Source organism: Sus scrofa, chromosome 3 (assembly GCF_054392235.1).
Source record: "Sus scrofa isolate SSC_HxYL_T2T_F1_AM1 chromosome 3, Sscrofa_HxYL_maternal_Yorkshire_Landrace_v2.0, whole genome shotgun sequence".
Taxonomy (NCBI): Eukaryota; Metazoa; Chordata; class Mammalia; order Artiodactyla; family Suidae; genus Sus; species Sus scrofa.
The window spans coordinates 106,005,517-106,024,893 of NC_139385.1; the positions used below are offsets into that span (position 1 = coordinate 106,005,517).

General features: G+C 39.2%; 2 protein-coding genes across 7 annotated transcripts in view; both read right to left on the reverse strand.

The window, feature by feature from the left end:
* SOCS5 (suppressor of cytokine signaling 5) overlaps nucleotides 1-19,377 on the reverse strand; it is a 77,380-nt gene that overhangs the window by 39,329 nt on the left and 18,674 nt on the right.
* CRIPT (CXXC repeat containing interactor of PDZ3 domain) overlaps nucleotides 16,715-19,377 on the reverse strand; it is a 92,476-nt gene continuing 89,813 nt past the window's right edge. Inside the window, exon 7 of the transcript XR_014839451.1 lies at nucleotides 16,715-18,094. The gene's annotated coding sequence lies outside the window, so the exon portion shown is untranslated. The remainder of the gene's footprint in view (nucleotides 18,095-19,377) is intronic.

Sequence of the window (19,377 nt, forward strand, 5' to 3'; positions counted from 1 at the left end):
AGGGGAGTGTGGTACACTGCTAGCTGTACCCCATACCTGTTCTCCCTTTCTTCCATAATAATACAATTAGCTAGTACAGAGCCACTAAGAATAAAGACTATATTTCCAAGCCTTCCTTGGGGCCAATGAGATAAGCACATCTGTATACGGGGAGCTTTAGCGAAACTGATAGCTCACAAATGCTCTTGGTCCCTTTTTTGTTCCTTCGTATGTTGAACTGTGTAAAACAGATACCTCAATTTTAGATGGCGAGGACAAGGGTTAAATCTGAGAGATTCGGAAGGCTTGAGGCAGAAATTACTTCCCTAATGACTTCATGGAATAGAAAAGTCTTTTCAGCACTCAACTGCATATTCCATTTTTATAAGAGAAATACATTTTCTCTTGTTTCTAGACCATTGTTATTTTGGAGATTCTGCTACTTGTCACTGTACCTAATTCTAACTAATGCAGGGAAGGTGCCACAGAAAAAAATTTATTTTGAGCTAGGTTTTGAAGAATGAATGGCTGCCTGCCAAGTGGAGAAAGGCATTTCAGGTGGAGAAAGAGGAAAGGCTCTGGCTTTCCAAAAGTGACTGGTTGAGAATGGCTGAAGCAAAGGACAGGTGGAGTGAATGAAAAGAAAAACCAACCCGAGAAGCTGAGAAGATAGATTCTAAAGGGTCTTATACGCTATGCCAAAAAAAAAGAAAAAAAAAGGTACTTTTATTCCTGTACTTCAGTCAAATGGTTCAGTCAGAAAACAAAGCAATATGAATTAAGGTATGGTGAGGGCAAGGTCAAGGAGAAAAAGAAAACCTTATTTCTTTTCTTTCTTTTTTTTTTTTTTTTGTCTTTTGTCTTTTTTGTTGTTGCTATTTCTTGGGCCGCTCCCGCGGCATATGGAGGTTCCCAGGCTAGGGGTTGAGTCGGAGCTGTAGCCACCGGCCTACGCCAGAGCCACAGCAACGCAGGATCCGAGCCGCGTCTGCAACCTACACCACAGCTCACGGCAACGCCGGATTGTTAACCCACTGAGCAAGGGGCAGGGACCGAACCCGCAACCTCATGGTTCCTAGTCGGGTGCATTAACCACTGCGCCACGACGGGAACTCCGAAAACCTTATTTCTATATAAAAAAAAGACACATTATTGTTTCTATAAAAGCTGAAGACAGAAGACAATATCTGGCACTAACAAAAGGAGTCCTAAGAGGATTAAGGGAGAGAAATATGGACAACACAGAAGAGGGAGCATACATACCATTTAGCAATGTCCCAGATGAGGTAAAGATGAGAATCTGTCTTTTAAAGTGAACTGAGGTCCATGAATTACAACATAACTAGGACCATTTGATTACAACACATTTTTATTATATGCCTATACCCATAGTTTCTTTTCACAAGTGACTCTCATAGGCTATCATACTAAGTAATAACTGAACAGCATCTATAGTAAGAATCTGGTACAGATGATCAAATAACTTTCCCTATCAAAGAAGAGTTACAAAAATAATGAGGAAGGAAGAAAACAGCACTCCTTAATGTTATTAAGAGTTTAATTTTGGAGCAATGGAACTGGCAGCATCTCATGAGTGCTGGGACACAAATTTGATCCCCAGCTGGGCACAGTGGGTTAAGGATCCAGTGTTGCTGCAGCTGCAGCTTAGGTCTCAACTGTGACTCAGATCTGATCCCTGGGTCAGGAACATGTTTTTTAATGTTTTATCCTGATTTCCTGTTTTCAATTAGTTTTAGAGATTCTTTCATATCTCTTTCTCTCTCTCTCTCTTTTTTTTTTTTTTTTTTTTTGGTCTTTATTATCTCTTTAGGGCCACACCCGTGGCATGTGGAGGTTCCCAGGCTAGGGGTCCAATCAGACCTATAGCTGCTGGCCTATACCACGGCCACAGCAACGCAGGATCCGAACTGTGTCTGCGACCTATACACAGCTTACGGCAACACCTGATCCATAACCCACTGAGCAAGGCCAAGAATCGAACCCACCTCCTCATGGTTCCTAGTCAGATTTGTTTCTGTTGTGCCACGATGGGAACTCCTCCTTCATTAACTTCAACCAGATTATGAGGTTACTATCATTAGAATCCTCTGGTAACAGGCTCAAAATAACACTAAGGAACCCTGTGAGAAGAGATTTATTTTTTTAAAGGGTGGGCTGGATGGCTTTCTTAATTTAGACTTGTAATTCAAAACATCTTTATCTAACTTTGCTTGGAAGACTGTAGTTATATCATTTTTTAACCCCAGAATCTCACCTGATATTTATCCCTTATAATTTTTTTTTTCTTTAGGCCCATACCCGTGACATATGGAAGTTCCAGGCTAGGGGTCGAATCTGAGCTGTAGCTGCCTACACCACAGCCACAGCAACGTGGAATCCAAGCTGTGTCTACAACCTACACCACAGCTCACTGCAACACCAGATCCTTAATGCACTCATTGAGCAAGGCCAGGGATTGAACCTGCATCCTCAAGGATCCTAGTTGGGCTCATTACTGCTGAACCACGATGGGAACTCCACACCGCCCCCCACCCCTTTTTTAAATTGACTTAGAATGTTGTTAGCTTCTGGTACACAGCAAAGAGATTCAGTTTACACAAACACACACGCACACACTTGTTATCTATTTTATATGTAGTAGTTTGTATCTGCTAATCTCAAACTCCGAATTTACCCGTCTCCCCTCTTGACCCTCTGGTAACCCCAAGTTTGTTTTCTATGTCTGCGAGTCTGTTTCTGTTTTATAAATAAGTTCATTTATATCATGTTTTTAGATTCCACATATAAGTGATAGCAAATATTTATCTTTTTCTTTCTGACTTACTTCACTTGGTATGATAATCTATAGGTCCATCCATGTTGCCACAAATGGCATTATTTCATTCTTTTTTATGGCTGAGTGGTATTCCATTGTGTGTGTAGATGGACATTTATCCATATCTCTTAATGGACATTTAGGTTGCTTCCATATCTTGGCTATTGCGAATAGAGCTGCTAAGAACATTGGGGTGCGTATACCTTTTTGAATTAATAGTTTTCTCCAGATATGCACCCAATTGCTAGATAATATGGTATCTGCTTTTGATTTTTTAAGGACCCTCTATACTGTTCTCCATAATGGCTGTACCAACTTACATTCCCACCAACAGTGTAGGAGGGTTCCTTTTTCTCCACACCCTTTCTAGCATTTATTATTTGTTGACTTTTTGATGATAGTCCTTCTGACTGGTATAAGGTGATATCTCATTATAGTTTTGATTTGCATTGCTCTAATAATTAGCAAAGTTGAGCATCTTTTCATGTGCTTACTGGCTATCGGTATGTCTTCTTTGAAGAAATGTCTATTTTGGCTTTCCACTTTTTTTTTTTTTTTTGGTCTTTTTAGGGCCACGCCTGTGGCATATGGAGGTTCCCAGGCTAGGAGTCAAATCAGAGCTACAGCTGCTGGTCTACACCACAGCAACACCAGCTCTGACCTACACCACAGCTCATGGCAATGCCAGATCCTTAACCCACTGAGCGAAGCCAGGGATTGAATCTATGTCCTCAGGGATACTAGTCAGATTAGTTTCTGCCGAGCCACCATGGGAACTCCCCGGGTCTTCTGCCTATTTTTTGATTGGGTTGTGTGCTTTTTTGTTGTTGAGTTGTATATTCTGGAGATTAATCCCTTGTCAGCTGCACTGTTTGCAAATATTTTCTACCATTCTGTGGGTTGTCTTTTCATATTGTTTATGGTTTCCTTTGCTGTGTAAAACCTTATGTTTGATTAGGTCCCATCTGTTTATATTTGCTTTTATTCTATTGCCTTGGGAGACTGACCTAAGAAAACACTGCTATGAGTTATATCAGAGAATGTTTTGCCTATGTTCTCTCCTAGGAGTTTTATGATGTTATGTCTTATATTTAAGTCCTTAAGCCACTTTGAGTTTATTTTTTGTGTACGGTGTGAGACAGTGTTCTTACTTCATTAACTGGTTATTCTTTATTATAAAATAATTTTGGCAAAAATAGGAATCCAATGGGCTGGGCTGTGTAATTATTTACACATTAAAATGATAAAATTTCTCCAATAATGATTCACCACATCATTTTCAAGCACTGTATAAATAAAGCTAATGGTGAAATTAGCTCTTGTAAAAGGCAGTTAGAAATTCACCTACTTCGTCACCATATAGAAGACTAACTCTTAGGGCCCTAGCCCTTAAAACCAAGAAAGAAGGTTATAGTAATACTGACTTCTAGAAACACAAAAAGGACACAGTTTCTAGTAAGCATCTACAGCTTTTAAAATTCTCAAAGGAGTCAAGCCAATGAAAGATCCACACTAGTTAGTGCCTCCTTACCCCACTAGATTCCCAGACTCCACTTGGGTATCCTTCAAGTACCCTCCATGCTGTCACAGTGAGTGCTATATAAACCAGTATTAGAAAACAGATTTCACTGCTGAAAATTCTTCTGTGTTCTCTACCCACCCCCTGGGGGATAAAATGTAAATTCTTTCAAGTGGCATACAGGGTCACTGAGAATTTAGCCCTGCTTAACTATTATGTTTTAGTAACAGTAGTCCCTTTTCCTTCCAAGTTCTCACCTTCTTGTAACACTGAACTACACATCAGAGTTTCCTGAACATATCAGGCTTACATCTGCATGCTTTTTCAGATGCTGCTGCCCACCTTGCCTGGAATGCCCTCCTTCTACCTATGCCAGACCCGGCGATACACTACATTTGCCAAGTCTCAACTCAGTTGTCAAGACTTCTCTGTCAAGTCTTCCAAGACTCCTCCAGGCTGACTGAAGAGCTCCATCTCCAGAGGTATGCTGGTAAGCTGGTTCTTACAAGGGGAAAAAAGCCTGGTTACAGTCAATTCTGCTATGACATTTGCTTGAAAAGCTCAAATTTGTTTCAGTGTACTTATTACACTAGGGAATAACACCGAGCACTACAAGAATGCCATTTGTTTTTGTGCCATTAAACACTAGATGAGGAGTTCCCACCATGACACAGTGGGTTAAGAATCTGACTGCAGCCACCAGGGTCGCTACTGAGGTACAGATTTGATCCCCGGCCCAGTGCAGTGGCTTAAAAGATCCACCAGCATTGCTGTGGCTATGGTGTAAATTGCAGCCGTGGCTTAAATTCAAACCCTGGCCTGGGAATGTCTCTATGTCATGGGTGCAGCCTTAAAATAAAAGAAAATAATAAAAAAGAAAAGAAAAACACTAGGTGAACACAGAAAACTGTACCCAGCTGCACTAAGCCCTACGCATGGGAATACGCAACACACATACATACCTCAAACACTGCCCAGCTACCTCAGCCCACTTCCTGTTGGGAGCCATACCCACCCACATCTGGTGTTAACTTTTGCTTAGATTTCGGACACCTTCCTTCTACCACTGCACAATAACTCACAAAAGGCAACCTCTCCCACATCCACTTGACAAGCAAATCTCGGTTCTTTTTCAAGATAAAACGGCATATTTATTATATTTTTTCTTAACCATTTCTATTTTATTTATTTATTTATTTTCGGCTGTGCTCAAGGGATGTAGAAGTTCCAGAGCCAGGGACTGAACCCACACGTCATAGTACTGACCTGAACCACAAGCAGTGATAAGGCCAAATCCTTAACCCACTGAGCCACCAGGGAACCCCAACCATTTCTATTTTAACATGTAAAACCGTGTTACCATTTTACTTAGGTTTCTCCTTTAAAAAAAATAATGCGTTGCTGAGGAAGTTTTTTGAGTGTTGTGCCCCAATCCCATTTTCCCCTGCCCTACTCTTGGTATTCTGTAGGCATGTAGCATTTGCTGATTTGTGTGATACACATACCACCACGGATGATTTCAAATACTAACAGCTAGGTTCTCTAGCCTAGCCTGTCTCCAACACACCATACCCACAGTACTCTGTATATATCTTTAACACAGTAATTACTTTTTTCAGTAACAACTGTTTCCCTGCTTAGTAAGCTCCTTGAGGGCAGGGCCCTTTTCACCTTAACACTGACATTTCCACAAGGATACTCCACAACTTGTATGTGTTTGCTAATGTGGACACCAGAGGGTAAAAGACTTAAAATCTAGTATAAATAATGATACCTTAAAACCTGTTTCTATAATGGGGAATTAACATCTGCTCTGCCCCAACCCCCAGCCACTCTATTAATATGAAGAGAGATTATCACCAAAAACAATGCTCCATAACTAACCCACATACAATCTAATCAACCAATCTATATAAACTCAAGATATATGTGGATTGCAGGCTAGTTAAAAACACAGATTTTGGGAATTCCCATTGTGGCTCAGCAGTAACAAACCTGACTAGTATCCATGAGGATGTGGGTTCGATCCCTGGCTTCGCTCAGTAGATTAAAGAATCCGGCATTGCTATGAACTGTGGTGTCAGCAGCAGATGCTGCTTGGATCCTGTGTTGCTGTGACGCAGGTTGGCAGCTGCAGCTCCAATGTGATCCCTAGCCTGGGAGCTTCCACATGCAGCATGTGTGGCCCTAAAAAGACAAAAAAAAAAAAAAAAAAAAAAGAAAAAAACCTGCACAGACACTTGGAGTTCCCTGGTGGCCTAGAAGTTAAGGACTCAGCATTGTCACTGCTGTGGCTCAGGTTTGATCTCTGGCCTAGGAACTTTTGCATGCCACAGGCATGGCCAAAAAAATCTCCTGAAAAACCCAAAATAAAAGAAAACAAAAACGCCATGGATTCTGAAGATGTGGTCTAATAGATTTTTTTTTTCTCACTGGTAAATTTATACAAAATGTCCTACAAGGGTAGGCAAATTAACTTTAGTTATACATTCAATCTTTTGTGAAAAAAAGAGAATTACACAAGATAGGACCTATCCTGTTTTGCCCAGCCCAATCTTAATCTAAGCCTATATCAAAAGTTACCCTGAAATCTCGGGAAATCATCATTACTATCCTAAATTTTTAAATAAGACCATTATATGACATAGTTAACATCAGAGGCTGTGTTTTTATTGGCCAAAAACTATATCTAAATTGATTTCTTTATATATACATACACATACATTTAAACTTTTAAAATTTATAGTATTTATATTTTAACTGTTGTATTGAGTAATAGAGAAAAGTGTGGTTTTAAAGCTACGTTAGTAACATCAGTAAGAAAATTAGTTCTCACTCCGTATACTACCATATGTCTCAAACAAAGGTGAAAAGTAACTTCAGTTTCCTGTATTAAAATTTTGCTAAGAAACTAAAACATACCTCATATTGTTAAGTCCTGCAGCATAGAGAAGTGGTGCTCAAATTTAGCATACATCAGGTTAACAAACGCTCATCAAGACAAATTTCTGGGCCTCATTCCCAGAATTCTGATTTGGTAGATTTGAGGTGGGACTACAGATTTTACATTTCTGGCAAGTTCTCTTGTGGGTTTGATGATGCTAGTCCTGGGACCACACCTTGGGTTCAAATCCCAGCCTGTCATTTAGTATCTGTATTCTCCAGACCTAGTTTAAAAGTTTTACCCCTCACCAAAAAAAAAAAAAAAAAAGTTCCTGTTGTGGTGCAGCGGAAATGAATCCGACTGGGAGCCATGAGGTGACAGGTTCAATCCCTGGCCTCGCTCAGTGGGTTAAGGACCCGGCGTTGCTGTGGCTGTGGTGTAGGCTGGGAGCTATAGCTCCAACTGGACCCCTAGCCTGGGAACTTCCATATGCTGCAGGTGTAGCCCTGAAAAGTCCAAAAAAAAAAAAAAAAGTTTTACCCCTCAATTTCCTCATGTCTAAAAGGAGACAGCTGTCAGAAAATTAAAGAAATAATGTATTTAAAGTGCCCAGCATATGGTGAGGATTCAAACGATAAAGAAATGTTATTTGAATAAGTGAATGTGATACTTAAAAGTACACAATACAGGGTTCCAGTGCCAGCTAAGATAAAGTAAAAACACTCCACCCTGTCTCTCTGCTGAATACAGTTATAAAATCTAAACAAAATGTATGAAGCAGCTATTTAAAGACTGAAAAGTAAAGGGTAGGAGGTAGATTGGGGAAGAAGTTCATGGCTTACTCTCTTCCATCCTCTTACCCTCTTGTATCCTGCCACCTGGCCCAGGGGAAACTTGGAAGTAGGCATCAGTGTAGACAGTGTTTCAGGAGAAGCCCTAAGTTCAGGCGTGGGCAGGATAATGGAGGGAGTACCAGGAGGAGGCCCACAAGTACCTAAAACTCTGAGGGAGGGAAAAATTCTTCCATCTCAGGAGCTGTCGTTTCAACAGCGTGGGGCAAACCCCTCTCCCAACCATTTCTTCCACTCTCTTTGCTCCCACCTCTTGTCCCTGGATATGGGCACAATCATTAGTAGCGAGCACAGTAGAAAAAGTTTTCTAGCTGGGACTAAAAAGCAGAGATCCCAGGGAAGTAGAAAGTATAGGGGAAATAGCTGAGTGGAAGGGACTCAGAAAAGCTACTCTGTAAGGTAGGTTATGAATGCCTGGGCTCACTCTAGAGCCCAACATAGCGTAGATCTTTTCCTAAATAGCAAACCAAAACTATGCAAACTGAACAAGGAGATAGTCACCTATCTCAAACTGGCCAATGGGCAGTGTACACACAGGACAGATCCAACAGCAAAGCAGTATAGGCTTTGAAAAATGAACTGACACTGAAATGGCAACCCACAGGACGCTAGCTGCAACTTTCAGCCTACACCGATAGGGCTGACTGCCTACTAAAAAACACAAATGAACATTCTCCACTGAACTGAAGCAAGAGCAATTCAAAATTACTTGGCATATGACAAACAGGAAAATTTCAACTTGCATGGTATAATAAACAGATATCAACATTGAGATGACACAACTGGAGCAATTACCTGACAAAGACTTAAAAGCAGCTATTATGAAAATGCTCCAAGAAGGGCAAGTCCTTTTGAAATGAATAGAAGGTCTCAGCATAGTTCCAATATTCTCTTGTACTTTGGCAGTAGAAACACAAAGGCTCTATTTATTCCTGAGCTTAAATTTATCCATAATGACAAGTGTCAATCAACCAAGTCTTTGGAATATTAATTTATAAATTTTCAAAAACTTTAGGCATGTTCATAATTTGATATACGAATTCTAGTTCTGGGAAGCCATTTTAATGAATGAATCTAAAACATAAGAAAAGATTTTCTGGTCAAAGATTTTTTTTCCCCAAGAATTTATACTAGTGAGGAGTTCCTGTCGTGGCTCAGTGGTTAACAAATCCGACTGGGAACCATGAGGTTGTGGGTTCACTCCCTGGCCTTGCTCAGTGGGTTAAGGATCTGGCATTACCGTGAGCTGTGGTGTAGGTCACAGACGTGGCTCGGATCCCACATTGCTGTGGCTCTGGTGTAGGCTGGCGGCTGCGTCTTCAATTTGACCCCTAGCCTGGGAACCTCCATATGCCGTGGGAGTGGCCCAAGAAATGGCAAAAAGACAAAAAAAAAAAAAAGGAATTTATACTAGTGAAAAACAAGGAACAATCTTTGTACTACACCCCAATGGGGAAAGGTTACATGGACTATTTTGTGCATATTAAAAATGATGCCTACCCAGGGAGTTCCTGTTGTGGCTTAGCGGTAATGAACCCAACTAGTAACCATGAGGACATGGGTTCGATCCCTGGCCTCACTCAGTGGTTTAAGAATCCAGCATTGCCCTAAGCTTCCATGACTCCGATCTGGCATTGATATGGCTGTGGAATAAGTGGGCAGCTACAGCTCCAATTCGACCCCTAGTCTAGGAACTTCCATGTGCCACAGGTGCAGCTCCTAAAAAAACAAAAAATAAAAAAATAAATAAATAATGCCTACCCAGAATTCTAATTCTAAAATTTACCCCACAGATGTACAATTGTGTGTGTGCATGCACACATAAACATGCATGTTAGTCTGCAATAGAAAAAAAAATTTATATGACCATTAATAGTAACATCCATACAACAAAATTCTTAAATTTCATATACTTCTATATGTATTTTGTTTTACAAAAGTATGTACTAATTTTCATTATTAAGACTTTATAAGGCTAAACAAAAGAAGTAAAATCAAATGTAAATTTTAGATCTAAAAAATAAAATAACTGAAACAATGCCTGGATGGGCTCAATAGGCAAAATGGAGACAATGAAAGAAAGTCTGTGAATTTAAAGACAGATAGATAGAAATTATCAGGTCTGAACAAGGAAAAAAAAAAATGAAGAGAGCCTCAAGGGATACCAAAAGGTCTAACATGGTGTCATTAGCAGCCTAGAGAGTGAGAGTTCAGTTCAGAAAAAAACTTGAGGAAATAATGGCTGAAAACTTTACAAAACTTGGTAAAAGACACAATGTATATACAGCTTTGAGAAACTCAGACAACTCAAATAGAATAACCCCCTAAGAAATCCATGCCCAGACACATCACAGTAAAACTGATAAAAACTAAAAACAAAGAAAAAATCAGCAAGTAGCTGGGGAAAAAAAGTGATGCATTGCTTACAGGAGAATAGCTATTTGAAGGAATGTTAATTTCTCACCAGAAACCATTAACGTCCAGAAGGAAATGGTGTATTTTTAAAAGACTGAAAGAACTGTCAACAGAGAATTTCTATATCCAGTGAAAATATCCTTCAGGAATGAAGGCAAAATAAAGACATTCAGGTGAAGGTAAAAACCAAGAAAATTTACTGCCAGCAAATCACCTCTAAAAGAATTACTGTTTGGAGGGAAAGGATGCCAAGAGAAAAATAAAAACATCAGTAATGAAAAGGAACAGGGAGTTCCTGTTGTGGCTCAGTAGGTTATGAATCCAACTAGTATCCAAGAGGATGTGGGTTCGATCCCTGGCCTCACTCAGTGGGTTAAGGATCCGGCATTGCTGTGAGCTGCAGTGTAAGTCACAAGATGTGGCTTGGAGCCCGCATTGCTGCGGATGTGGCACAGACTGGCAGCTGCAGTTCAGATTCGATCCCTAGCCCAAGAATTTCCATATGCCACGGTGCAGCCCTAAAAAAAAAACAAACAAAAATAAAAAAGTAAGTAATGAGGAGTTCCCCGTCGTGGCACAGTGGAAACGAATCTAACTAGGAACCACGAGGTTGAAGGTTCGATCCCTGGCCTCGCTAAGTGGGTTAAGGATCCAGCACTGCCATGAGCTGTGGTGTAGGTTGCAGACGCGGCTCAGATCTCGCATTGCTATGGCTGTGGTGTAGGCCGGCAGCTACAGCTCCGATTGGATCCCTAGCCTGGGAATCTCCAAATGCTGCGGGTGCGGCCCTAAAAAAAGGACAAAAGACCAAAAAAAAAAAAGTAATGAAAAAGAACAAAGAAATAATAACCATATGGGTAAATATAAAAAAACTACTTTTTTTTTCTCATCTTGAATTCTTTAAAATATGTTTGGAGGTTAAAAGTAAAAGCTGTAGGAGTTCCCATTATGGCTCAGTGGGTTGCAAACCTGACTAGTATCCATGAGGATATAGGTTTGATCCTTGGCCTCACCCAGTGGGTTAAGAATCCAGCATTGCCCTGAGGTGTGAGCTGTGGTATAGGTCACAGATGCACCTTGGATCTTGTGTTGCTGTGGCTGTGGTGTAGGCTGGTAGCTGCAGTTCTGATTCTACCCCTAACCTGGGAACTTTCATATGCTATGGATTCAGCCCTAAAAAGCAAAAAAGAAAAAGAAAGAAAAAGGAAAAAAAAAGTAAAAGCTATAACATTGTCTGATGGGACTCTCTACATATGTAGATGTAATATGTAAGATAATACAAACAAAAAAGAGGAGGGCAAAGAGACATATAGTGTTAAGATATCTATGTCCCACTTAAGTGGGGAAATATTTATTTTAAGTAGACTAAAAGAATTTAGACATGTATCTTATAGTCCCTAGAGCAAACCACATACACCCACACTGATGCTAGAATGATATAAAGTTAAAAAAAAAAAAAACCACACAATAGATAAATATGAATGGAATACCAAAAGCTGTTCAGACAAATCCAAACAAGGCAGGAAGTGGAAAAGGAGAAACAAAAACCAAAAAGGACAAATAGAAAGTAAGTAATAAAATGGTAGCACTAAATCCAAATAGTAAGTAATTATATTAAATGTAAAGCACCTAAACACACCGATTAAAAGACAAAGATTATTGAGAATGAAGAAAAAGAAATAAGATCCAGTTATACGTCACCTACAAGAAATTTATTTCAAATAAGATAAGTAGGTTAGAAGTAAAATGATGGGTGAAGATATATCACAGAGATACTAATCAAGAGAAAGCTGGAGTGGCTCTATATTAAAATCAAATAAAGTAAACTTCAAAACAAAGAAAACAGGCATTATATGATGTCAAAAGGGTCAATTTGCCAAGAAGATAGAATAATCCTAAATGTGTGTGTGCCTAACATGAGAGCTTCAAAATACACGAAGTAAAATCTGACAGATTTGGAAGGAAAAATACAATTATAGTTGGAAACTTCAATATTCTTAGTAATCTACATAATTAATAGACCAAAAAAATCAATAAGGATATGGAACTAAACACCATTAACCAACTGGATCAAGCTGACAGTTATAGAACACTCCACCCAACAAAAGCAGAGTTTACTTTTTCTTTAAGTACACAAAGAATGTTCACCAAGGTAGATCTTATCTTGGGTCATAAAACAAATCTTAGCAAATTTAAAAGAACTTAAGTAACCAAAAATATGTTCTCTGACCATAATGAACTTAAGGTAGAAATCAGTAACAGAAAAATCTCTGAAGATGGGGAAATTAAATGATGCACTTACAAATGATCCACAGGCCAGAGAAGAAATCTCAAGGGAAATTAGAAAATATTTTTAATTGAAAGAAATTAGAGAATTTGTATAATGCAGTTAAAGCAATGCTTGGGGGATAATTTATAGCATTAAATACTTATACTAGCAAAGAGGAAAATTAAAATTCTCAAGCCAATAATCTAACTATCTACCTTAAATTAGAGAAAAAGGAGAGCAAAATAAACCCAAACCAAGTAGAAGTACATGCTTACAGGTAACAACGTACTTAATGGCAAAAGACCAAATACCCTCCCGCTACGACTGGCTATAAGTCAATGTGTCTTTTTTTGTTGTTTCTTTTGCCTTTTCTTAAGCCGCTCCCGTGGCATATGGAGGTTCCCAGGCTAAGGGTCTAATCAGAGCTGTAGCTGCCGGCCTACACGAGAGCCACAGCAACTCGGGATCCAAGCCGTGTCTGTGACCTACACCACAGCCCACAGCAACGCTGGATCCTTAACCCACTGAGCAAGGCCAGGGATTGAACCCGAAACCTCATGGTTCCTAGTCAGATTCGTTAACCACTGAGCCACGACGGGAACTCCATCTTTGACTACTTCTATTTAACACTGTATTTCAAGTCCCAGCAAGTGTGAACAGGCAAAGGGGGGAAAAACATACAGATTACAAAGGAAAAAACAAGTCCTATTTGCAGACAACATGATTGTCTACATAGAAATCTCAAAGAATCTATACAAAATCTCCTAGAACTAATAAGTAAAACTACAAAGTCCTAAGATGACAAGTCAGCACACAAAAATCAATCACATAATACTGGCAATGAACAAGTGGAAACTGAAAATTTAAACTGTTAGAATAGCTCTCCAAAATTTGAAATACTGAAGTATAAATCTAATCAACAGTATAAGAGCTGTATGCTGAAAATTACATCACTATTAAAGAAATCAAAGAAGATGTAAATAAATGGAAAGGCGTATCACATTAATAAATTTGAAGCTCAACATAGCAAGTGTCAATTCTTCCCACTGATCTGTAGATTAAAACACACTTCTAATCAAACTCCACTCCCGCCCCTGAAGGATATTTTTTGTTTGTATAGACAAACTTATTCTAAAAACAACAGCAACAGAATTTAAAAAGCCAAACAGTTATTTAAAAGGGTAAAAGTGAAAGAATATTAAAACTTACTCTAAAGCTGCAGTAATTAGGACAGTATGGTACTGGGTTAAAGAAGAGACACATAAATCAACTGAATACAGTTGAGAAACAGATCCACACAAATAAGGCCAACTGACTTTGGACAAAGATGGAAAGTCAATTTAATGAAGAAAGGACAGACTTTTCCAAAAATGGTATAACAACTGGATACCCATAGGCAAAAATGTAACCAAAACATCACATCTTATACAGACATTAACTAAAAATGGATCATGGCTCTTAATATAAAATGCAAAGCTATAAAACTTAGAATCTACAGGATAAAACTGTTGTGACATGGGGTTAGGCAAAGAATTTTTATACATGATACCAAAAGTATTATTCATAAAAGCGAGAAATTATAAACTGGACTTCAAAATTATAAACTTTTACTTTGTGAAAGACAATACCAAGAACATGAAAAGCAAACTACAACACTGGGAGAAAATATTTATAAATGGCATATCTGACAGAGGATTTGTATTCTCAATATGTAAAGAACTCTCAAAATTCAACAGTAAGAAAACATGGACCCCAATTTAAAACGCAGTAAAAGACCTCAACAAAGAGTTCCAAATAAATAAATAAATAAAGTTAACACCAAATGCTGAAGAAGAAGAAGAAGAGCAACTACAACTCTCATATGAATGTAGGAAGGCAAAATGGTACAGCCATTCCGAAAATGTTTGGCAGCCCCTTATAAAGTTAAATATATACTTACCATATGACCCAGCAATCCCACTCCTTGGTATTGATCTTTGAGAAATGAAAGTTTGTGCTTACACAAAAACCTGTACATCAATGTTTACAACAGTTCTATTCATAATCGTCCCAAACTGGAAATGCTTTTCAGTAAGTGAATAAATAAATAATCAAGCTGTAGTGTAGTTTATCAATGGAATACTACTGAGCAATAAAATGGATTTTTTTTTTTTTTGCTTTTTTTAAGGGCCGCACCCACAGCATATGGAGGTTCCCAGGCTAGGGGTCAAACTGGAGCTACAGCTGCTGGCCTACACCACAGCCACAGCAACACAGGATCCAAGCCGCATCTGTGATCTACACCACAGCTCATGGCAACGCCAGATCCTTAAGCCACTGAGTGAGGCCAGAGATTGAACCCGCAACCTCATGGTTCCTAGTCAGATTTGTTTTCACTGCAACACAATGGGAACTCCCCTTAAGTGGATGAATTATTGATACATGCAATAGTTTGGATGAATTTCAAAAGCATTATTGTGAGTGAAAGAAGCCAGTTTCGAAAGGATATATACTATATGATTCCATTTATATGACATCAATGGTTGTCAGGGGTTAAGAAGAGACAAACCAGGGATTTGGGTGTGATACAAGTGGATAGTAGGAGGCAGTTTTGGGAGATGATCGAACTGTTTTGTATCCTGATTGCGGTGGTGGTTACAGGGATCTATATAACAGTTAAAACTTAGATAACTATTCACCCTCCTCACCAAAAAAGTCAATTTTAATGTATGTTAATAAAAAAAAAATCTTAAGCTTTTAAAAAATACATAGTATAAATTATCTTAGAACTTTCTAATTATGTACCAATTAAGGCTCAAAATAAGTGTTTTGAGTAATGTGAACACCAGTGAAATGGGAGATGCAAAGATAAGGTAGGAGACTAAATTTAAAAAAATTAGACAAAAATAAGGCATAGGTAACCTAGACTCAGAAAAAACACATCCCTCAACCAACCAGAGGCTGTTAGTACCTAATGACAACTAAAAATAAATATTGAATATCGCCATGTAAAAAAAAATTTTGAGACAAAACAAATAGAGCATATATGAAGTCAAAAAGTAGTCTGAATGACAATTCCACATTCATACTAGATACTCATTTAGTCCTTGAAATTAAAATGACATCGCTATCCATTATTATGGTGTGTCCCTTGTTTTTTCTAATAGCAATTACAGATTTACAATGGTTTATCCAGATTTTATCATCTGACTCTTTTTTTTTTTTTTTTTTAAGGGCCACACTCATAGCGTATGGAAGTTCCCACGCTAGGGATCTCGAAGCTACAGCTGCCGGCCTCCACCACAGCTCACAGCAACACCAGATCCCCGACCCACTGAGTGAGGCCAGGGATCAAACCCACATCCTCATGGATACTAGTCGGATTCGTTTCTACTGCACTGCAACGGGAACTCCTGACTCCTCTTGATATTAAAAAATATATATACTTTCAAGAATGCTGACTGGATGGATAAAGAAAAGATGAGATGTAATAAAACCAGAGCAGAATGGTGGTTTCCAAGGGGCTTGAGGGGTGGGGAAAACAGGGAGATGTTGGTCAAAGGGTACAAACTTTCAGTTATAAGATGAAGAGTTTCGGGGGATCTAATGTATGGCATAGTAACTACAGTCATTACTACTGTACTGTATACCTGAAATCTTCAAACAGGTCAGCTCTTGAATGTTTTCACATACACCCCCCAAAAAAGGGTAACTATGTGAGGCGATGGATATGTAAATTAACTCGGTGGCAGTAATCATTTCACAATGTGTGTATGTATCAAATCATCGTGCTTTATACCTTAAATACATATAATTTTTACTATTAATTATACCTCAGTAAAGCTGGGGGGGGGGAGACTGCTGACTGGGACCAAGTATTAAGACTGGTCATAACTGCACCACTCTGCAAACCATCCTAAGGAGGTATGAAATATTCCTTTTTTTTCCCCCTCCCAAGAAATAAACACGAAAACACAGAGGATTATAATTCAAGAGTTGTTTTCTATAACCATATGTATTTTTGATGGCTGTCATAAAAGTTAAATCTTAGAATGTGATTTTAAAAAACAAAAACACAACCAGATGACCCCAGGTCATTTATTTAAATTAAGTACCAACCTAACGGCCCCCTAACTTTCCCTGGTTCTTAAAACATTGAAATGTAAGTTATCTGTGAGAGCACTCCATTTCTTTCACATGACAACAGCACTTTTTTTTTTCTTTTGTCCCCTGCTTTTTAGGGCCACACCCAAGGCATATGGAGGTTCCCAGGGTAGGGGTCTAATTGGAGCTACAGCTGCCGGCCTACACCACAGCCACAGCCACAGCCACTACCACTCTGGATCCAAGCCGCATCTGCGACCTACACCACAGCTCAAGGCAACGCCAGATCCTTAACCCACTGAGCAGGCCAGGGATCGAACCCACAACCTCACGGTTCCTAGTCAGATTCGTTTCTGCTAGGCCAGGACAAGAACTCCACGACTACAGCACTTTTATAATTCTTTTCGATCTTAAATTGTCTGAGGATGCGAGCTTTAAGTAGCAAATCCAGATCCTTCTATAGTTGAAAGTATGTTAAAATGTGAAGTTTGGTGCAATTAAAAAATTGATAGCAAACAGTTACCTATTAATCAACAATTTACAGAATGCTTAAAATTTTTAAGCCCTAAGGATCCTATGAAAGAGATCAAAATGGTATAGAGGTTCTCAAGGATTCAGTTGAAGACACAATATACGCTCATGAGACAATGAGACACTAGAACTGTAAATAAGAACATACTATTTAGAACAATTAGAGAATAAATAGATGTCAAAACATTCTTTAACAAGTTTCCCATGTGAGTCAAATGGTAATTCAGAAGAGAAGGTAAATTCATCCGATGTTGGGAGGCACTGGTATACAGCAAAGAGAGTGTGCTGGAGTCCTGCCTCAGCCCTGCCATTAAAAACTCTGGGGTAAGTCCCAAATGCTCCACAGTGCCTAGTTAGCAGACATGGTACCTGACACAAAAAGGACATTTGTTCACTCTGATTTGGATTCAGCTAAGCAAGCAAGGAGGGGCAGGCCGGGGCTCCTTCTAGAAGGGACTCACTCGGGGATGTCTGCCACTCAGGACTATGGCAAGCTCGCTGCTTGAATTCAATACCGCCTTCTCACAACCACGTGAAAGAAAGGATGCTGACACCCAAAAGGAGCTGGCCGCTCTCCTTGCCTTCTCCAGAGTACAAACTCCTATATCAAGGGCCTCACTGTCCTGGGCCCAGCTGCACTGGCACCTCACAGTCCCAGGGACCCCCTATGACGCATCAGCTGTCTGGCTTAGTTTCAGTCTGGATCTCTGGGCCTCAGTAAGATCATCTGAAAGAAAGGGAATGGGATCAGGTCATTCACAACATTACAATCCATGAATATAATAAATTAGAATTATTCACTATAGAGCATAAACCTTACTAAGTTGTCAGCTATGAGTAAAAACAGCTTATTAAATTTGTTATCTGGACTTAACTTGTTTGTTTTACAGGAAATATCAGGCTATTTTAGAAATGCCAATTGGAAACACTACTGAATTCCTTAAAAGAACGATTCTTAGCTTAGTCTCAAAATATTAAAATGGCTAGATCTCAGAGTGAAACACAACCTATGCAAAGATTCATCACGGTTCTTCACTAGACTGAGTGAAGTTTTACGACTCTGAACAACAATATTTTTCTTGTAAATCAAGTAGTATTAGTACCTCAACACCACCTCATGCAGTGGAGTTCCCAGCAATGCCTGCAGGGAGCAAGAAAAGATAAAGAGGGCCTTTCTTAACTTCGAGACCTCAAACCTAGAAGTAGAAGACAATAAATCATCTAAACAAGTACTGAATGGCAGGTAGGTGCTAGGCATTGGGCTAGTCACTTTACATGGATTACCTTGTTCAGTTCTCAACAAGCCTAGGGAGGAGCCAGTTATTATCACAATTTTAATGATGAGAAAACTGAGGCTTAGGAGATTAAGAAATGTGCTCACAGCTATAGAGCCCTTCACAAAGCCTAAAAATAAGGTAATTAAAGAAGAATGTACTGCCTTGAGCCTTCAGGAAAACACAATCTGATTAGTGGACCCAACTGTTCACATCCTTTTGGTAGACGCAGCCCTATGATAAAGATGTGAGCTATCAAACTATTATGGCTTGGTATTATTTCTTAATGTAAATTAAGACATTAACTTTGTTTCCCATAAGAATCTTCAGTAAATCTGCTTAGCAAGAAAATCGGGTTCCCTGACCAAAATGAGTTTCTGGATCTGCAACTGCAAGGAGGAACAGCTACCAGACTATGCAAGTTCAGGTCATTTTCTGAGGCCTGGTATGAATGCACCACCCTGAAGGAAATGTCTATTTCTTTGTTCATTAACCACAACAGTCCTTTGTCTCTTCTTTAGAATATTAACTTTCCCCACTGGATTTCTAACATGTTCTATATATAGCAAAAAATGTGAGGCTGAGTCACTAGGGCAAGTTCCTGAAGAGCACCAGGTCCATATGCTCAAGATGCCAGGGATAGGGACAGCAAATATAATATTTTACTGAGAAAACTGAAGACTAGGACTTCTTTCTTTAAAATAAGGGTATCCTCATCTGCAAGGAGGTAGGCAGT